The sequence below is a fragment of the Natrix helvetica genome, assembly GCF_964273705.1.
Source record: "Natrix helvetica genome assembly, chromosome: 3".
Classification (NCBI taxonomy): Eukaryota; Metazoa; Chordata; class Lepidosauria; order Squamata; family Natricidae; genus Natrix; species Natrix helvetica.
Genome location: NC_138549.1, coordinates 90,297,594 through 90,319,794, shown reverse-complemented (window position 1 = coordinate 90,319,794; position 22,201 = coordinate 90,297,594).

Sequence of the window (22,201 nt, the reverse complement as noted above, 5' to 3'; positions counted from 1 at the left end):
GGCACGCACACATGCGCAGTGCAATAAAAATTGCTATGCGCGGAAAGAAAAAAACAAGATGGCGACACCTACGATGCCGCCCGGAGAACCAATTCAGGGGCATGGCAGGCCTGGATCACTGCCAGTTCCAGCGACCCAGGCCATCAAACCACTACCGGTTCAGCTGAACTGGGTCAAACCGGTAGGAACCCACTACTGCCCACAAGATAAGATAACCTTTGTTGTCATTTTTTTTTCCTGTGGGACTCTGGCACACATTAAAAATGAAATTCTGTTTCCTGCTCTCAAAAGTGTACACATATATAACACACATATAGATACTGTATGCTATAAATATACTTAGGTATATACCTACACACAAATATATAAATAGATATAAATATTAATCACTGTCCATCTTGAAAACATAGCAGGAAGAGCTATGAGAGTTCACAATATGGAACAAAACTCTAGCGGAATCTGGGTGTTTTGCTTCGGATACCACCAAGCCTCCTCCGAGATGGTAACAAGGAAAACATGTCATGAAAAGGATGTGTAGCTTCCCACACAATACTGCGAACCCTGGTCAAGCATCGCTTATATGCTATGTTATGTATTAAGAAGCAAGAAAAGTGCTCTGATGTTAGACAAGTAACTTGACTATTGCACCAAAGTGGGACTAGATGTAGAGCAGTGTTTCTCAAACTTGGCGACTTTAAGTCCTGTGGACTTCAACTCCCAGAATTCCCCAGCCAGCTATGCTGGCTGGGGAATTCTGGGAGTTGAAGTCCACAGGACTTAAAGTCGCCAAGTTTGAGAAACACTGATGTAGAGTTATGAAAATCTGGGAGAAAAGGGGAGAGGCTTATTATTTTTCCTAGATTACTTTTTTTGTGCCTCTGCCTCTTGCCTTCACATCTCTAATTAGAATATTTGGACAATAAAGAGTGGCTAAATAATAGATTTAATTCCTATAGGGCAGTGGTTCTCAACCTTCCCAATGCCCCGACCCTTTAATACGGTTCCTTGTGTTGTGGTAACCCCCCCAACCATAAAATTGGTGTCTCGGTTCCTAAGACCATCGAAAATATGTGTTTTCCGATGGTCTTAGGCGACCCCTGTGAAAGGATCGTTCAACCCCCCCAAAGGGGTCCCAACCCACAGGTCCTCTCTACCACTAATGGTCATCAAATCATAGTTCTAAATTTTCCACTTTAGCTGGAAGTTGAACAAGATGGTTATAAGATCTGGAGGGCTTAAAAGCTCCAACATCCATTTGCTTATCACTGCCTCTCAGACTAGTCCAGGCTTCCAGATATGCAGATTCCTGATCACAGAATACCTCTACCATTATGGCCATTGCAGAGAATTTTGGAAGATGAAGCTTGGGGAATACTAATCTGGACTACTCACCAGTGAAACATTCCAAGCTGCAAGTTGTAGTCAACGTTACCCACAGGCCTTACCTGCTTTACTTACCGAGTGCTGAAAAGGTCGGGTGGAAACATGGCATGCTTGCGCACGCATTCATGGGGGGGAGCACACTCTGGAAAAGCCAAACTTCCGGGTTCTAGCACGCATGCACGGCCAACGATCAGCTGACCAGTGTGCATGCGCATACTGCATTTCTGCATTGCCGCATGTACAGAGAGCTGATCGTCACACGCACCAGAAACCCAGAAGTGAAACAGGCAAAGCCACACATGCTGGGAGACATGGCTTTGCATGCCACCTTGGGCACGTGCGCCATAGGTTTGCCATCACGGGTATAGAGACTAAGATTGTGGACTAAAAACTGGGACAGTGTGACTTCTACTTCTTCCTTAAGGATGAAAGCTGGCGAAGTGATGTTGAGCCAGTCACGCCCTCTAAAGTAGCCTCCCTTGGGTTTCTTACTTACATAGTTTTGCTGATAACTTTAATCAAACGTTTATAGTGCTTTTATGCGATGGAAATATACCAAAATTCCACAGCTCCAATGCAGTCTATAAACAACTGTTGCCAATGCAGTCTATAAACAACTGTTTCTCTCATTAATTCATGAGATTTCTTGCACTGGAAAAGGTTAGGGGACAGGGTCACCTTTGATGTTCCTCCCAAATCTGTATACTTATGGATCGCTAGCCCCTCTTTCTGCTTGTTGGAAGCACAACAAATTGTGGGGCATAAACGGTAGCGTTAAGACCAATGGAGATAATTCAATTGTAATGAAATGGACACCTCTGGATCCCTCCCTCAGCACTATGAAGCTGATGAAGCCACTTGAAGATTCCCAAGGTTTCGTGAGCATGTGCATTTTCACAATGATAGGCAGCCATGTGAAGGAAAGCAATTTTAAAGAGCAAATCCCAAAAGGCATTTTTTGCTACTTGCCTTGTTGAATGATTTGGATAATCCCATTTGCATTACATATGAGAATCACATTTGATAAGAATCGGGGGGGGGGGGGGGTAACACAACATTTACACAGCTCTACTTGCAAATATCTTACCAGAGTTGTTATTCTTTAATGAGTTGTTTCCCCCCTAAAAGATTAAGTTAGGATTAGGGCTTTTTCCAGAGACCATTCTTCCTGGCAGACCTGATGACTTTTGAAATGTTTTCCTGCCTATGTATTGATGTTATGGAATCCCATTTCTCAATTACCGTATTTTTCAGACTATAAGATGCACTGGAATATAAGACGCGCCATGATTTTGAAGAGGTACAGTAAATTTAAAAAAAAAATGTTTTTGCACTCTGCAGGCCTCCCAAACCCTCTGCATGCCTCATTTTTTGCAAAAAAAAAAGGGGGGGCATGCAGAGCTTTGGGAGGCTTATAGAGTGCTCCTGGGTCCAGGGGGGGGCAAAAACGAGCAAAAAATGGACAATTTTTTGCAAAAAAAAAAAGGGCATGCAGAGCTTTGGGAGGCTTGTAGGGTGCTCCTGGGAGCAGGGGGGCAAAATGGCCTATTTCTCCTCTTTTTCTGCCCTCCCGAGCTCTCAGGAGCACTTTGCAAACCTCCCAAAGCCTCTGCACATCAATTTTTGCAAAAGGGGAGGGATTTCAGGAGGCCAAAAATGCTGTATTCAGTGTATAAGATGCACCAAAGAGATTTTCATCCTCTTTTTTGAGGGAAAAAGATGCATCTTATACTCTGAAAAATACGGTAAGGATTTTTCCTAGAGCAGCAAGAAGTGCAGTGGCTCAGTGTCTTAAAAGGTGCCAGAGAATGTCTGTTCAAGTCCTACCTGTAACGACCTGCCTCAGCTACTCCCTCAGAAAAGCATGACGCTTGAAACAATTAGTTATCAAAAGGAACTTTTACTGAGAAAAAGTGATTGCAGAGAAGTCAGGTGGAATCTGAAGCTTCCCCGCAAAGCATTAAGCTATTCTTCCCAATTCAAACCCCACCCACCCCCTTCACTAGTCCATCGGTAACCAATACAATGCAGCGTAGGTGTTTTGAGAACTCTGAGGCGTTAGCTTGATTCATCCCCAGAATGGAGCGACCTTGGTGTCAGACTAGAACGGGCTGGGTGTTGTGGCCTGCCAGCAACCAGCAGAGCTGGTGGCAAACTCAGACAGTGAGGAGGTTGGGGAGGAACATGGGCCAGTCCTGCAGTCTGGGGAAGGCTCTAATGAGGGCTCTGCATCAGAGGCAAAGATGGGGCCAGGGCAGTCCGACAATTATCAACTGCCTTCAGAGTCAGAGATCAGTGGGGCAGAAGAACAACTGGAGCCTGTTCCCGATGTGCGCATGCACAGAACTGCCAGGAGAAGGGAACAGTTAAGGAAGAAGGGCCGACTCAGGAGTAAAGGCACAGATGGACAGTGAATGGCCCCTCCTATAGGGAATAAAGAGGAGCGAAGGGGGAGGGGAGTTTGCAGGAGACAATTTGTTTGTTTAATTAGTGTGAAGATTTGTTCATGACTCTTTGCCACGTGTTTTCTTGTACAGCATTGCATTTGGAAGATATCGTCCTGTTACCTCTCCAAGCCTGATAAGGTCTGTGGTTGTAAATTCACCCTTTGATAAACTGTTTGCCGGGGCTTTGCTGGATGTGAATGAGAGGAATTCACATTACCTTAATAAAAGGGGTTTTTGTCAGGACAAGGTGTCTGCTTCGTGATTTTGTGAACCCCAGGTCAGAACACTGGGAGGAAGCCCATTTGTCATCAAGATAGCCCCCCCCCCCTAAATCCCATGCTGTTACAGCAAAAGCAAAAGCATGCAGAGAATGCAATCCCAATAGCCTCTGGCCCCCCACCTCCATTGGAATGGGAGCATCCCAGCAGGTGACCTGACACTACCACTGTGTGATATAGTGAGCTCCCGTCACTTGCCTCAGCTGATGCCAACCTAGCAGTTCAAAAGCATGTAAATGCAAGTAGATAAATAGGTACCACTTTGTTGGGAAAGGTAAGAGCGCTCTGTGTTTCGCATCATGCCCTGCACTGTGATAAGATGTCATGCTGGCCACATGACCATGGAAATGTCTTTGGACAGTGCTGACTCAATGGCCTAGAAACAGAGATGAGCATCACCCCCTAAGTTCGGCTGCAACTAGCAGAATAAAACCTGCAGGGATTCTTTTATCTTTACCTAGAGCAGACCTGTCCTGTTTGAGACAGTAAATTCTCTTTCGGAATAAAGTCTTCTGTCTGAAAGGCCATCCGTCCAAATTCAGTCAAAAGAAGGAAATGCAAAAGTCTCGAAGTTACTCACCATTAGAGGTAGTCCTCGAGTTACGACCACAATTGAGCCCAAAGTTCAAGTGAAACATTTGTTAAGTGAGTTTTGCCCCATTTTACTATTTTTCTTGCCACAGTTGTTAAGTTAGTAACATGGTTGTTAAGTGAATCTGGCTTCCCCATTGACTTTGCTGATGAGAAAGTCACAAAAGTTGATCGCGTGACCTTAGCTGTGCCGTTGTAACGTTGAACGGTCAGTAAATGAACCGTAGTAAGTTGAGATCTGCCTATAATGATATCGTAAGAGTCCCAGATACCAGCTGAGCAGAATACTCATCTCAACGTAAGATGTACTTTTCTATTTGAGTTGAGTGGCAAAGATTCTTTCCAAATTTGCAATCAAATATATCGGTGTATTTGGGACTTAATTTATTTTTTTCTCTGTGAATACATTGTCGTCTTTCTCAACTTCTAGGCTTCAGGAATTCAGTGCACAAGGAGCTACAGGGTGAACTCTCTTAGAAACATAGGAGCCTCTTTCAGGAAAGCTGTTGGTAACCCAATTCCCAATTAGATCATCGTGCTTTCTGTTTATTATGGCCTGGTCCAACGTTTTTTATTATACTTCCTTTCCTCTCTGTTCATTATTTATTATGTGCTTTTAAACTGCAACTGAAACCTTTGAGTCAGTGCAGGTCCTTGCATTCATAAATCTAAACTTAAAATCAGACTACTAGAGCGTTTCATAGGAGAGCCCAAAGAAAAACGGGAGTCAGGCTTCAGCTGAGAGAGAGAGTTTGAGTAAATGCAGCTTGCCTTGCTTGGTAGAAAAAACGTACTTTAATTTAAAAAAAAATCTATTTATGGTCCAAATAGAGACCCATTTTCTTTGCATCTACATAAAGACATAATCGTCAAATATGACACAACATGGCCGTTTAATTTTACTGTGAATCATTCATGTGCACCAGCCTTTCTCAACTGAATGTCCTCAACTGGCTGTGGATTTTGGAAGCAGACTTTGGGGGTTGGGGGAGGCACCCAGATAAAGAATGGGCTCGTGGTTTTCATTCCTACTTCTTCTTATCCAACTGCTTGATTTGGCAAATTAGGTAAATATCTGTGTCCCACATTAATGTTGCAGGATCCAGTCTGGGTCGGTCACTGAAACCAGAGGTTTTGGTCTTCTGAGCTTTTGGACTCCGGCTGGAGCCCATTTTCAGGGAACTTCTCTCTCACCAGAATGTGTGCTTTGGACTACAGGTAGTCCTCAACTTACAACAGTTCATTTAGTGACCGTGCAAAGTTTCAAACCGCAGTGGAAAAAAGTGACTTATGACCTTTTTCACAATTACATCCTGATGATCAGGTGGTCAAAATTCAGGTGCTTGGCAACTGACTCGTACTCATAACCCTTGCTGTGTCCTAAAGTCACCTGATGACCTTTTGAAACCTTTTGACAAGCAAAATCAAGGAGGAAGCCAGACTCCCTTAACAACAGTGTTACTATATTATCAATGGCAGTGATTCACTTAACAACGGTGGCCAGAAAGGTTGTAAAATGAGGCAAAACTCCCATAACAGATGTCTCACTTAGCCACAGAAAGTTTGCCTTCAGTTGTGGTCATCGGTCAAGGAAAGCCTGTGTTCTATGCTTGGCATTTTTGTGGTGCCTGGTTGGTTGTGGCTTACACCCCAATCAACCAATAAAAAGTCACATCCAACCAGCCACCACATAAATGCCAAGCATAGAATAGCTCCGGGATTGAGTTTTGCTTCTTCTACTGCTGGTTCGCTCAGGGACATGCTCCGGACACGGGTGTGCTTAATGCACGCTACACACGCATGTGCAGTAGGTTAAAAAAACAAGATGGCGGCACCATAGGTAGAACCGATTTGGGGGCATGGTCGGCCGAGGTACTACCTACACGGTCGAACCGGTCCAACCCGGTAGGAACCCACCTCTGAATAGCCCAAGACAGAAGTTCCCTGAGGGAGGGCTGGTCTCCTGCACTACCACTAAGCCACTGCTCCCAGTGACTGATCCAGATTGGGATCCTGTTTGATTTGGGGAAATAGTAAAAGTGACAAACACCTTTCCTAAGAAATGATGGGAGTCCCTGGGAATCTGGTCCAATGACAGCTTCATGTCTGTAACTTCAATGTTTGTTCGGGAGAGGTAGGAAGTGTGAAAGAAAAGAGCCAAACAAATCTTTTGTAATGCTGTTTGGTTGTGGGAAGGAACTCCTGATTGTGATACATTATATTAGGCATTGGCTGTTCAGGGAATTTGCTATGATTGAGTTCTAGTTCATTACCCAGAGGACTCCAGTGCTATTGTCAAGGCCTGGCACTACAGCAAGATGGCCTAACCCTCAGGTTACAAAGACTGCAACAGCACAAAGGCAATTATCCTGGAAGAGAAATGTTGTCCCCCTAATCAGCCAGCAATCAATGCCTAAGAAGAGGAGATAACCCCCATCTCCACTTCCGTATTAATAGTGCCATCGAGTAATTACTTTCAGCATGGGCAGGTGCATGAAAGGATGAGCTCCGTAGAAGTCTCCATCCAAGATTAATGAGTGCTGTCAATTTGCCCAGCAGACAACTGATTCTCCCACTCTGTGTAGCTACTAGTTTTACACATGCCTCTGGGTTCTTCTTCTTGAAAGGGGGGGAAAAATTAGCCAGTCACTTAAACACAATCAGTTAGTGTGTGTGTGTGAGAGAGAGAGAGACAGAGAGAGAGAGAGAGAGAGAGACATCCACCCCTCTCCTAGAAGATTGAAATATCGTAGGAAATATGAAAAGGCAGAATATTATATTTCCCTGGATAAGAAATGGAGAAACATGTTTTTAGACAGGAAACAGACTCACTCTTAATAGCGACTACCTTTGTCAATGGGCCATTAAAGTCTATTCTACATAACAAAGGTAGGAATAGCCTGCAACAAAAACTCACCACATGGCCTCTAGGAACTCAAACAAGCTTGGGCCTAAAAAGATACACAACCTACAAAGTAAGCTAAGACTGCGCACACACGCACACACGCACAATCACACACACACACACACACACACACACTGGGAATCTGACAACCAATCAGAATACATTTCTTACACAGGAACAGGAAATAGAGAGGTGGGACCGAACAGAGAGTATAAAAAAACTCAGGAACTCTCAGCAAGCCTCTTCTTTTTCTTCTCTCAACATCTTAAAGCATGTGATCATCTTTTTCTCCAGGATCTCAAACCATGTGGTCCTGTCCACCATTAAAATCATCTTTCCAAGCAGTCTCCATGTTTCCAGTGTCTTTTTCCCACTTGGAAGTGAACCCAGAAGGACATTTCTTCCAACAGACAAACAGACAGAGAGAACATATCCATGTGTGCTTAAACGTGCATGTTCTGAACATGAAATAAAAAGGGAGAAATGATCATCTTGGCATGTTTGTAGTAATCCTAATGCTCTTTATCACTTAGTCATCTTCCTTGACTTAATTGTGGGTCATCACCAGAAACTTTTTATCTGCTTCTTATGGAGTTTGGGAACTGGGGCAGGGATTGATGATAAGAATGGAAGGTTTCCCTTCCCAGAGGCCTTGCACTCCCGTTCGTCCAGTGGTGGGATACGACCAGTATGCCCCAGTACAGGTATACCAGTGCCTGCTGGGAGCACCAGGTACCGTTCCGGTACGGTGCTCCGGAGGGCTCACCCGCCCGCCATCCTTACCTGTATTTGAGCTGATCGGGGTTTATGCGCACGGTACGTACGGCACCTGTGCAATGCTCTGCCGAGCAGCTGGAGCATCGCAGAGCATCACAGGTGGTAATACGCATGCTGCACCCGTGCAAGTGGTAGACGCCCCGCCCCGTTGCCCCGGTACCAGTTGCAACGGGATGCGGAACCCACCACTGCATTCCTCTCTTTATTTTGCCATCTTGAGGCCCAAAATCAGGAGCCAGAAATCCAGCTGCTTTGCTGATGAATTTCGGTGAAGGAATTGGAGGTTTGAAATGGGATCCGGAGAGCTGTGCAAGCAACCTACCAGCTGCAAATTATCACTCTCTTCTTTATGGAGACTGGAATGAAGAAAAGTACCGTCTACTGTGACGTTCAAAGAAAGTCCAGCCACATTCTCTTGGCCCAAAATTCTCCTCGCAGAATTTGAACTGTAGGGAAACTAGGAGAACGGAGCATTAGATGTGACACTGTGCTTATATGGCCTTCCCAAAGTTGCTAATCACAAACCTCACACACACACCCTCCTCTCTCACACACACACATATACACTGTTGACCATTCTTCCTAAAATCCAATACTGTACTTCAACTTCCACCTGGTCAAAGTCACTACAGATTTTCTACTGCTTGTTGAGATTCCTACTCAAAAAACAGACAAGACTATGCTGTCCTATTGAGGACAGATTCAGGCCAGTTGTTGTGTCCCTTAATTCATGCCCCTCAACTTCCAAACATGCCCAAATGAAGAAGACGTAGGAGCAATGATTGGTCCTACCACTCTGGAGACCTGGAAACTTATCTAGAAATGTATCTCAAATATATCAAATCATTCCTTGGGATTTACACAAAGGTAGGCGTACATTGCATTCTTCGTCTCTAAGTTTAAGTCGGAAACATAGATCTGGATCATGAAAATCCCTTTAAAAACTGCCATGTTCTTTGTTTGCTTCCAACATTGTTCTTTTCCATCTTTCTGTTTATATCAGCACCTTCTGTGCGGAAAGAACCACTGAGGAAATTGTTCTCCTGCCTTCTATTCAGTGCCACAACTGACCACCCATGATAAGGTATACAATTTATTGGATATTAGATTTTGCTAATTAATTCTCTGGCTTCATTTCTCCTGAAGGAATACTATTCATTGTTCTCAGTAAATATACGTAGATATCTCCAGACAAGCGGTAACTTGATTTGTATATAAATGGATTAAACCTACGCAAGTGTGGTGTCTACAGATCTATTGATCAATGTTCAGAAGGTAGGCTCTTTGAGCTAGTAAGAAACAATAGGAAGGGAATTAGTTTATGTATTTTTAATCCACACACAACTGCTTTCAAGAAGACTCTACCAATGCTGCTTCAATTCGTAATTTACAACTTTACATATCACCTACAAATATATAAGAACTCTTTGATGGATATCTTTTCAAGAAAATAATGCAGCCTGCCAAATTGGAACTCTGCCACACAGAAACAGGCATATAATTCATGAGTTATCTTCTGAGAGAACCGTATTGAAAAACATATAATTTAGTAAAGTCACCTAGAAAAAAGTATATCTGATAAAATTGCATAGGAAAATACTTTGATATTAGAAGGTTGAAAGTTTTTTTAAAGTATATTTGAAATAGAGATAAAGGTGGTCCTTGATTAATGACCACTTGTTCAGTGACTGAACTTATGAACAAGCAGTAATGACTGGCCATTGCAGCATTCCTGTGGTCAAGCGATCATGATCTGTGTCAGACGTGGCTACTTCAAAATCCAAGAAAGGAAACCCCCAACTCCACTGTTTTAGAGAAAAGGTACTTTTATTGGATATGAACTGATAGCAATGAAAGTAAAGCAAGATCTGAGGCTAAAGGCGCGAAATTGTACGAATCAAAAGTTTACCCAAAACCCTCCCCCAACAACCCCAAGCTGAATGTCCAATCTCCAGCCCCCAAGGGTGTCATGTGGGGTACATCTTCAGGTGGCTTCATCCATCTGGTATGCAGAGACGATTGACCTTGACCAGGACTAAACAAGTCCATTCAGCATGCGCAGAAGAACAAAACTCCCTCTTCATCCTGAGACATCTCCTCCAGCACATTTCCCCTCCCAAATACCGAAACCCCCTCTCCCTCCCCCATTACTATTGCAGCCGATAGCAAGCAAGCGATTTAAAGGCAGACAACCTGGGCACTTGACAATTGGCTTACAACCGTGATGTTGTAGCACCCTGAAATCTTGTGACCACCATTTTCAACTTTCACTGGCAGCTTCCAAAAAACAAAGCCAATGGGGAAGCCGGTAGAACATTGCAAATGGTGACTTTGGGATGTCAAAAAGGAAGAAAGAGCTCTAAAGGCAGCAAGCACAAGTGCTTCCATCACCATTGCTAAGCAGCACAGTCATGTGACATCAAACTTTATGGCCCTGTCACTTAGTGATGGATTCTAGTCCCAATTGCCATCATTAGCAAGCCCTACCTGATATAGAACTGCAACTCTAGTGGAAATATTAAGCATATTACCCAATGATGCATACAAAGCAAGTATTATAATGAAACTGTATGTAGCATCTATTAGTTCATTTCCTTGTTGGTTATGACATTTCCTAAAGAAATAATTCACTGAAGCCAAAGGGGCTCTTATTTTAGTCTACCAAGCCACAAGATATAACTAGATGTTACACTTTGGAGAGAGTTACTATGCACCTATTATCCCAGGCATCTTGTGATTAATTGCTGGAGGGTCTTGATTCTGACTGATCTCCATAGGGGTAGAAAAGGAAAGACAGAAGCAGAAAACCAGACTGCATAAGACATTGTCCTTGACTTATTTTCTTGAAATACGTTTGCTCACTAAAGGAACCATGCATACACAAAGTCATCTCAGTTGTGATCTTCAAGATTTTAAAAAATAACTTTTTTTAAAAAAACCTCCGGATCATGTTTGCAAAAGAGCACCCGATTCTTGACTTAAAGCTCCTAAACAGTGATTGAGAGATAGGTGAACAATCTCACGTGCAACCTTCTAAAAGAGGGTGAACAGACAGCTTGGATCTCATCCAAGTTGTGCAATCTGTCTGCTTTCCTTGTGTCTGGCCATCAATGAGGGCTGCAGATGTAAGCTTAATGGAAGGAGAATCAAGGTGCTACTTCCAGATATTTTGCAAAGGGGTGTAAAGGGAATGAAGTCACCACCTTATCCTAGAAAAGTTTAATGACTTGATGACAAGAGAACGCTTAGCAGGTCTGGTCTTTTTCCCCACCACTACTGGCGGTTTTTATATGACAACTTTCAGCATCCCTCCCTATTGTTATGTTGATTGCAGGTTTTCATAGAATCTTAAGACTAGAAGGGTATTTCAATGTCTTTTAGTCCAACCCTGCCCAAGGATAGAGTCGTATCTCTTCAAGCTTGATTCAGCGGACAAAGTCCAACTTCTGTGTAGCTCACAGTGAGTTCCACTTCACAGTCCCAGAAGCCTTTGGTACTATGCAAATGCTCCCAATGGCTCCGAGTCCCCAGGGCTCTGGTTTCATTGTACAAAGAACAATTCACCAATGAAAGAGAATATTTATAGCTCAGGGTTGAACTGTTGTCTTCTAAGCTGGGTTGTTTACTTGCAGACATTTCATTACCTAACTAAGTAACATCATCAGTGCTAGAAGGTAGTGGGGCTTGCTCTCTATCAGTGTTGATGGGAGTAGTCTTGGTGGTTCCTTGATGTACTGTTGGCTTGTTTGTCTAATTTACAGGGTTGAAACCCAACTTCTCTGTAGCTCACAATAAGCTCCTCTTTGTTCTCGCGGAGGCTTCTGGTGCTATGCAAGTGATCCCAGTGCCTTGGTTGCCAGCCTGCCAAGTTGATCCATTGGACAAAGTCCCACTTCTCCCCATCACATGGTGAGCTCCTTTTTGCTCTCCCAGAATTCTCTGGTACTGTGATTTCCAGTGATATAGTACAGGTAGTTCTTGACTTGCAACAGTTCATTTGGTTACCATTCGAAGTTACAAAGGCACTGAAGAAGTGACTTGTGATCATTTCTCACAATTAAGACTGTTGCAGCATCCCAATGGTTATGTGATCATTCAGACACTTGGCAACTGATTCATATTTATGATGGTTGCAATGTTCCCAGATCATGTGATCACGTTTTGTGAACTTCTGACAAGCAAAGAAGTCAATGGGGAAGCCCTATCCGTTTAGTAACTGTGTTACTAACTTAACAACTGCAGTGATTCGTTTAAGAGCAGTTAGGTCGTAAAATTAGGCAAAATTAATTTAACAACTGTCTTGCTTTGCAACATAAATTTGGGACTCAAATGTGATTGTAAGTTGAGGACTACCTGTATGTCCTTCTATAGATTTATACTACAATATAATATGTCCTTATCAATATAAATATGATCACAGAATCCCTTAAATTGAGCTCCCCCTTGACAATCTGGCAGGCATGTGGATTTATCTGCTTCACTGCCAAAAAAAATGTTTAAAGTTGACTTGTCAGGCCTAAATTCTAAACCTTGTGGTACCTGTAAGTAGTTAAAAGAAGAATGGGATCTTCCTGCAAATGCAGATAACTGTCCAGCAGTGTGTCTTCCTAAGTAAACATCTGGGTTGAGGCCTGCTATGTCACACTGAAATAGAGAGCCTAGAACAGGGGTGTCAAACTCAAGGCCCAGGGACGGATGCGGCCTGCAGGGTGCTTAAATCTGACCTGCACGGCCACCCTGGAAACAGCAAAAGACCGGCCCGCGGGGCCTCTGCCAGCAAAAACAGAGCTCCGTTTTAGCTGGCTGAAGATTGCAGGAGGCCATTGCAGCCAAAAACGGAACTCCTGAGCCCATTTTTGCTGACAGAGTGCTCAGGCCACTACAGGCACCCCCAACACAAGTAACGTTGAGCTGGCCACATCTACCCCGGCCCCCCCAAAGTCAAATGCAACCTTAATGCGGTCCTCAATGAAATCGAGCTTAACACCCCTGGCCTAGAAGAACCATGCAGATCAGGTTTCAATGAACTTCTTTCTTCTAAAAACAGGCTGGGGAAGGGAATGAGGCTTCTTCTTTTTCTTCTCATAAAGTTCTGCTGTATAGGTACATACAGGAGCCATGTTGGTGCAGTGTTTAGAATGCAGCTAATTCTGCCAACTGCCAGCAGTTTGATCCTGACCAGCTCAAGGTTGACTCAGCCTTCCATCCTCCTGAGGCCGGCAAAATGAGGACCAGGATCATTGGAGGCAATATGCTGACTCTGTAAATCATTTAGAGAGGGCTGTAAACGTAAAGCACTATGGCGCAGCATATAAGTCTAAGGTTTATCGCTAATCCTATTGCTTATCCTTAATGTCCTTGGCCACATCATACAGAAACTGTTTCTTCTTAGGAAAAGCAGCTGCTTAGGCCACCTAATACTTCTCCACTAAATTATTTGGTGGATGATTCACTTCCATGTGTTGATTATGATCAAAGCTCTTTTCAGCCAGTAGAGGTTTGTAGGTTGTTTTCCTCCCTAGGGCTATGACAACAGCTGGGGATCAGCTGTGGCACTTATGCTAATCTAGTCCCCTGACACTAAAGATAGGAGAGACTAATAAGCTTTTCTCAGCTTCTTCTTCTGAAAATGAGGACTTTTGTCTTACTGCATTCCACATTACCCAGCACATTGTTGGTGGAGACATGCCTGCCTTGTAGCTGCAGCATCCTCTATACCACTTCTTGAGACAAAGCATAAGATTCTACCCAACCCCATTCCTTCTACAGAAACCAGCAATTTTTCTTGAGATTGGCAATGGTAGAACATCCTCCACTGCCTTCATAAATAGTAGGGTGGATTAAGGAGCACAAATCATCTTGCATAGTACATAGCCTCTCTTCCGACATTTGGCCATCCTGTGCCACAATTTACTTTCTACGGCAATTGCTTCATTCATCATACTTAATATCAGGGTTGGTCCTGACTTCTCTCCTACAGTTCTTTAGAAAAATTGGCAGCATATTTATGCAGTGCCAGATATAGACTTGGTGAGGTTCTAAGCTATGAAAGCTTGGTTGCCTCCTGTTAAAAAGTTACACCATAATTTCTCACTATGGTGAGATTGGGTCACCACAAAAAAGTGAATACACAGAGAGAGACAACACAGAGACAAAACATGCACTTATCTATCTTGTCGTGTCTGTGTGTGTGCGCGCGCGCGCATGCGTGCATGCGTACATGCATGCGTACACACACACACACACACAAATAAATATTATGGATCACTTTTATTAATATGAGTAATATTAAATGTGTTTGCAAAATCAAAAAACTGATATTCCAAAATGTTGTGAGGTCCTAAAGATTGTGAGACGCTAAGCTGTAGCTTGTTTAGTTTATGCCTAAATCTGGCACTATATGGACTGGATATGTCTACCTGTGCTCTAGCAATCCTGGAAATTGTAAGTAGAAAAACAGCATATTTGAATATTTTCTTTTGTGTTTCAAGCAACTCTACTAGATTGTACTTAATCCAGAGCTAGAGATGAACAATGATCCAAGGTTGGTCCAGTTATTTATTTAACATAAATTAAAGTCCAGTTATTTATTTATCATTTCATACTAGAAATGTTTTTGTACCATCACAATTGCTTTAATTGTCTTAGAATTGCCTAATAATTAATGGGCTAAATAATCACCTTTGGATGAGATGGGCAGCACCTAAATCAAATAAATAAATAAATAATGCTTTTTTATTTAGGAAATGAATTGAATTTGGTTTTCTGACATTTTATCAATTCTGTATTATAAATTTATTCAACTGGAAATAAAAGAGAGTTTATTTCTGGTGAAATATTGTTTTATGCTTTTAAACTCTGATTATCCTTTTTCACACCAGCATGTGCCCACGTTCAATGTACAGTTAAAACATCACCCAGGGTAGTTCGTCTTTGTTTTTTGGCAAGTCATTTATATTATTTTGCTGTAAAAAATACCAATGAATCAAATTTTTAGGATTATGTCTGAGAATTCAAGCCAGGTCTAACCTAGACTCAGCCATCTATATAAACTGAGATGACGAAAAATGATAACTCATACATGATGACAAACAAAATACCAGCTTTTTGTACTGACATTCTGACTTCAAACCCGAGGTTTGGAATCACCTGAAATTCCCATTATCAACATACTTTGTCATTTCCATCCCTTACCCCCTTGTGGACATCTGTGTAAACTAGACGAATTGTTCTATACCTTCATAAACTATTTAATACAGGTGAACAATCTAATAATACTCTTTTGTCACCTTTTTAGTTTTAGTTTCCAGAGTTTCTCCTGAGTTTTGGGAAGGCTGAAAAACACACAGATAACCAGCCATTGATGTCCACACTGTGACCAGTGAAATCCATAAAAATAAACTGATGCTCAGAATTATTCCTTCAAAATATAGCATGTTAAGCCTACACATGTTTGGAGTCCTTCCTACCAATTCTACTCTGGGAGACTCTGAAATTCTACCTTTAAATCCTGCCCTGACAACAGTATTGAGAAGAGAATTTTATATCTCTCCAGGATGTCTCAAGCACTTTGGAAAATAAATACGGAAATCTGTGGACTCTTAATGAATAATTGCTTTTTGCAAATTGCAATCAGCTACTCTAGTCAAATTTAACACTGTCTCAGTATTTATGTGCTCGATGTGTGTGTATATGACTAGCTGTTAAATGTCTAATTTCTTAATTTCTTGAAGCTTCACAAAACACATGGTACTTCAATTAATGTGGATTTTACAGTAGTGGTCTTATATTAATACTGTTTACAAAATAAGATATACTTTGGATTGCTCTGAGTTGAGAAGAGCTTTTTTTAAATCCTTTTTTAAGTTTAATCTGTAAAATGTCCCTTCACACAAATGAGTCAATAGTCACATCAGAGTAAATCTATGCAGAGTAAGGAATAGCATATTTTCTATTACACAAATTCACTCCTGCTTCATTGGAATAGAGATTATGTACAATATGTCCCCACAGATGTTTTTTTCCAGTGGGGCCCAGTGTATTTCATTTAAATGCCAAGGCACAAAAATCTAAAACAATGTGACTTTAACAAGAAAAAAAAAAGAAAAAAATGAAAATGAGGGGGATTGGAGGAGGAATTTGATGAGAAAATAGCAAGAATTCCTGTGGCATTTGGGTAACAGTTTCCAGCCTTCATTTTAATAGAATAAACAGGATCATATTTCATTCAAATCTGGCAATGAGATGAGCTTTGGGTATTACACTGATATAAACCAATAAAGAATTTGCAAATTTGAAACACTAATTAACAGACACAATATTAAATGAAAAAAAAGTTTGCTCAGGGGGCAAATATATTTGAAGACTTCCAACTTTTATTAGAATATGTTTTTGAACAGGAAAATGCAAAAGAAACTGTTCTGACATGTGTGGTTTTTTCAGAGAAAATAAGATGGGGTAAGTATAGATCTAGGTGATATAGATAGATACAGATATATATAGATCTAGCTGATATACATCGAGAAGATATAGTTGTAGAAGATATAGATATAGTTGATATAAATGATAGAGGTTGGGACAGAGAGAGGGGGGAGAAAGGGGAAGGGGGAGAGAGAGGGGGAGGGGTTGAACTATGAAATCCCACATGAACTATGACTCCATTTTGGAACATAAATTAAACTACAATATTCTTATGTAAAAGCAAGGTACACTAAATTAAATAGGACACATTCCTGAGCACACTACATTACTGTTTTTTTGAAGTATAAGACTCACTTTTTCCTTTAAAAAAGAGAGTGAAAATCTGGGTGTGTCTTATACACTGAATTCAGCATTTTTGGCCACCTGAAACCCCGCCCCCTTTGCACAAATGGACGTGCATAGCCTTTAGGAGCCTTCCAGAGTGCTCATGGGGGCTAGGGAGGGGGGAAAATGAACGAAAACAGGCCGGGTTTTGCTCATTTTTGCCCCCTCCAGCACTCAGGAGCACACTATAAGCCTCCTAAAGGCTGTGCATGCCCTTTTTTGATGAAAAATGGAGGCGTTTTTCATGAAAAATGGGGCATTTTTGGGAGGTCTTCAGAGTGCAAAAACTTTTTTAAAAAATTTGCCTCTTCAAAATCTTGGTGCGTCTTATACTCCAGTGCATCTTATACTCCGAAAAATATGGTAGATTATAATATTAGTGCCTAGTATCTAGGACATGTTAGTAGAATCAGAATTGAATCCTAAGATCCTCTGGATATCGCCAAACATCTACAACCACTCGCATTGGACATCCCAGCTGGGATAGTTAGGATTTAGTAGTTCAATATCTGGAGGGCTACTGGTCCCCCACTCTTGCAACAGATTAATTTGTATGAAGATAACCGTAGCCTCACATGACTGGTTGCATATCATTCTCTAGTAACACGGCATGACGGGATATTTAATAGATCTTGGGAATTCAGAGGGTGCAACAAGACAGTTAAGAAAATAAACAGGCCCAAAATAGAAGAGAACCTGAGTCCAGCGAGGCTGAGACAGTGAGAAAGGTTAACTCTGATTTCACTACACTTAGTTTATGTTGTGTAGGAGAAATACTTTTAGTAGGACTTTAAGATTCGGTTACATTGTTCTATTAGTAATAAAGATCTTTCCAAAAAGCCAAGTGGTTTTTGTTTCCTACACTTGCAATGGTTTGACACACAGAACATCAGGGGATACATTTCAACCTATAATCTTTATCTCAATTAGTTTTAACTCTTATCTCTCTCTAAACAGTAAAGGCTCGATTTAGCAGATTGGTAGGAAAGAAGGGGTTCCAATTCAACAGGAGTTTTGTTAAATGGGAAATGGGATTTTGCAAGTCTCAAACATGCATTGTATCCCATGCTACTCGTAGTCTTCAATTTACAACAGACTGTTTGGTGACCATTCAAAGTTACAACAGCACAGAAAAATATGACTAATGATCATTTTTCATAGTTATGACCTTTGCAGCATCCCCATGGTCATGTGATCAAAAATCAGATACTTGGCCACTGGTTCACATTTATGACTGTTGATGTGTTCCCAGGTCATGCAATCCCCTTTTGCGACTTTCTGACAAGCAAAGTCAATAGGGAAGCCAGATTCATTTAACAACTGGGTTACTAATTTATCAACTGCAGTGATTCACTTAACAACTGAGGCAAGAAAGATCGTAAAATGGGGCAAAACTCATTCAACAAATACTAACAACAGAAATTTTGAGCTCAATTGTGGTCATAGACTACCTGTACTTTGGCAGTGGCAAGGAGGGTAGGTGGCACATGCAAAAAAAATGATGCCCAGTGCACACTACTTCCACACTAATGGTGGAGGGTTGATGGAAAGATCCTTGGTTGGGAATTGCACACACTCCATAAGCAAAGTTCTGTAACTTTGCACTAGTTTTTCTTGTGCTTTTGAAGAGATTTTGACAACTGTTGCCAAAGAGTGAACAAATCTAGCAGTCACAAGAGATGATCACTAGGTGATAAAACAATAGAATGAATTAAAGACAGTGCTTGACTTACCCTCATTTGTTTAGTGACCTTTCAAAGCTACAGCACTGAAAAAAGTTACTTATGATTGATTTTCACACTTACGATTGTCGCAACATCACTATGGTCACCTGATCAAAATTTGGGCAGTTGGCAACTGGCATGTACTTATGACAGTTGTAGTGTCCCAAGGTCAGGTGATCACCATTTGTAATCTTTCCAGCCAGCTTCCACCAAGCAAAGTCAATGCAGGAAGCCAGATTCACTTAACAACAACATGATTCACTAAACAACTGCAGTGACTTGCTTAACAACTGTGGCCAAAGGTCATAAAATCGGGTGCAACTTGTTTAACAACTGTCTTGCTTAGCAAGAAAAAAAGTGGGCTCTATTGCGGTCAAAAATCAAGGATTATTTTACTGATTTCTATATAACAAAGTTTCCAAGAAAGCTTATTTAGATTGAGATTCTCAGGCTTGTTCACAATTCCCTGAAGTTTGCACCGTGAAATAAGGTGAAGTGATTTATTTAAAAAAAAAACAAATTATTTAGAGAAGTGGGGGATTTATTTTTAGAAAAAAAGAGGGAAATAGTATTATTCAATGCTCTGTATTCAAATCTAGAAGAATGAAAAAGAATGAATGACTCCAAAGGGATTTCTTTGTGCTACAGGAATGATGTAAACATGAAAAACCCAGCTTGCAAGCAAGTTAAAGTAATATACGTTAGGTCTGAGCTTTCCCATATCCTCTATATAGCAATAGTACTTAGACTTATATACCGCTTTACAGTGCTTTTACAGTCCTCTCTAAGCAGTTTACAGAGTCAGCATATTGACCCCAACAATCGGGTCCTCATTTTACCCACCTCGGAAGGATGGAAACCTTGAGCCGGTGAGAGTTGAACTGTCAAACTGCAACTAGCAATCAGCTGAAGTAGCCTGCAGTACTGCACTCTAACCACTGAGCCACCTTGGCTATATATGCTGATGAGGTCATTGGCAGTAAATGAATGGAATATACGATTATTGTAACAGGTAGCAGGCAAAGCCAAGTATTTGGGGGGAAAAGGATTCGCAATGCACATTAGTGTGAATGACGCAGACTTCTGACACCCATTAAAACAGCCACATCATATGACTACTTTGAAAGTTGTCCCTGTTTGTTTTGGTAAATGTGTGCATGCACAGACTATGATTCAACTATGATTGCCAGTGAAATGAGAGGCCTCTGGATGCCCATTTATGGAGAGACAGGATCAACTTTGAAAGCAGCTCCACAAGCCCAGCGAAAGACACAGATGCTTTAACATTTTTTCATGCTCAGAAGAGAGGTGTTTCCTTTGTGTTAACACACGTTTGCAAAATGTTCTTTCAAATACTTTGCACATCCTGATTAAATAGCTCCATGAAAATGTCAAAGTCATACACAGCCATTGTGAAAAAGCCAAGTTCCAAGTTGGGGATAATTAGGAAAAGGATTTTATAAAATGGACCTGCCAATCATAATAACATATTGCACATCCTGATGGGGAAAAACTGTGCTGTTCTTGTCAACGTACTCACAAAATGAATATTGTAAAGGCTGAATGGTTTTTAAAAGGAAGCAACTGTTTGGTCAAGGAACTATAGGTAACAATGCTTAATTTTGTTTACCTGATACAAAAGGCGAATGGGGAGAGGGTATGGGGAGAGGGTAAGGTAGAGTAGAAATCCTGGATTATTTAGTGAAATTGAACATTTCAGATAACATTTCACAATCAACATGATACATGATCAAATAAATGAATAAAACACGGGTGTCAAACTCGATCACTTCACGTGACATATTGTGATGTATTGTGATGCTTTTTGCCTTTCTGGAGCCAGGGTGGGTGTGGCCTGCTTGTGACGCATCCGCCTGCAGGCAGCCAGTTTGACAGGCCCAGAATAGAAGATACATTGGCAAAAAAAAATCAGAACACAAAATACAAGCTGGGTGGACATGACCTTGTAGATGATCCTCACTCTGTCAAGGACCTTGGAGTCCTCATATCTAATGATCTAAGTGCCAGAGCCCACTGTAACAACATTGCTAAAAAGGCACAGGCCCAATTAAGAGTTGTTAACCTAATCTTGCGTAGCTTCTTCTCTGGTAATATTGTACTGCTAACTATAGCATACAAAACCTTTGCTAGACCAATTCTCAAATACAGCTCATCCGTTTAGAACCTGCACTGCATATCAGATATTGATACAATTGAGAGAATCCAGAGATATTTCACGAGAAGAGTCCTCCATTCCTCTGCTCTCAACAGAATACCTTATGCCACCAGAGTTGAAATTTTGGGCTTAGACAATTTAAAACTATGCCGTCTTCAGTCTAACCTAAGTATAGTACATAAAACTATCTGCTACAATGTCCTACCTATCAAAGACTACTTCAGCTTCAACCACAACAATACACGAGCACACAATAGATACAAACGTAAGGTAAACTGATCCAAACTCGATTGCAGAAAATACAACTTCAGCAACAGAGTGGTCAATGCCTAGAATACCTGATTCTGTAGTTTCTTCCCCAAACCCCCAAAACTTTAACCTTCAGCAACAGAGTGGTCAATGCCTAGAATACCTGACTCTGTAGTTTCTTTCCCAAACCCCCAAAACTTTAACCTTAGACTGTCTACTATTGACCTCACCCCATTCCTTAGAGGTCTGTAAGGGGTATGCATAAGCGCACCAACATGCCTACCGTCCCTATCCCAATGTTCTCCTTTTATTCATATCCATTTCATGTATTCAAATCATGCTTATACATATATGTTATCTAATACATGTTTGATGAAATAAACAAACAAACAAACAAACAACACTACTCAAGTTAGGTATCCATCATTATGTAGGAGCAGGAGTGGCAGAGTCTGGGGGTAGAGTCAGAAGAGGAATTAGCCTGGAGTTTCTATGTTTTCACAAGTAGTCTAAGTTCAACTCTTCTTGAATTCCATTAGCCCTTATTTAGCAGCAAAATAATGCTGTTAGTTGACTAGATTCCGGTGCATAGGCATGAGCAACATATCAGTTTAAATGGAACTTATTGTGTAGCCCTGATCTTTCACACCTGACACATTTTAGTTTGCAAGCAAAATAACATTTGCTGGGAAAGAGGTAGGTGATATTTAGTTAAAGTTCTTTTCATAGGTTTTCCACTATAAAATAAAAGCAAGAGTAAAAATTGTGTACCCTTCAAATGCTGTTTTCTCATCCCTCAAAATATTGTCCCTTTCATTGAATCAAAAATTATTTCAAGAATGGAAACATTCTATAGCATTTGTGCA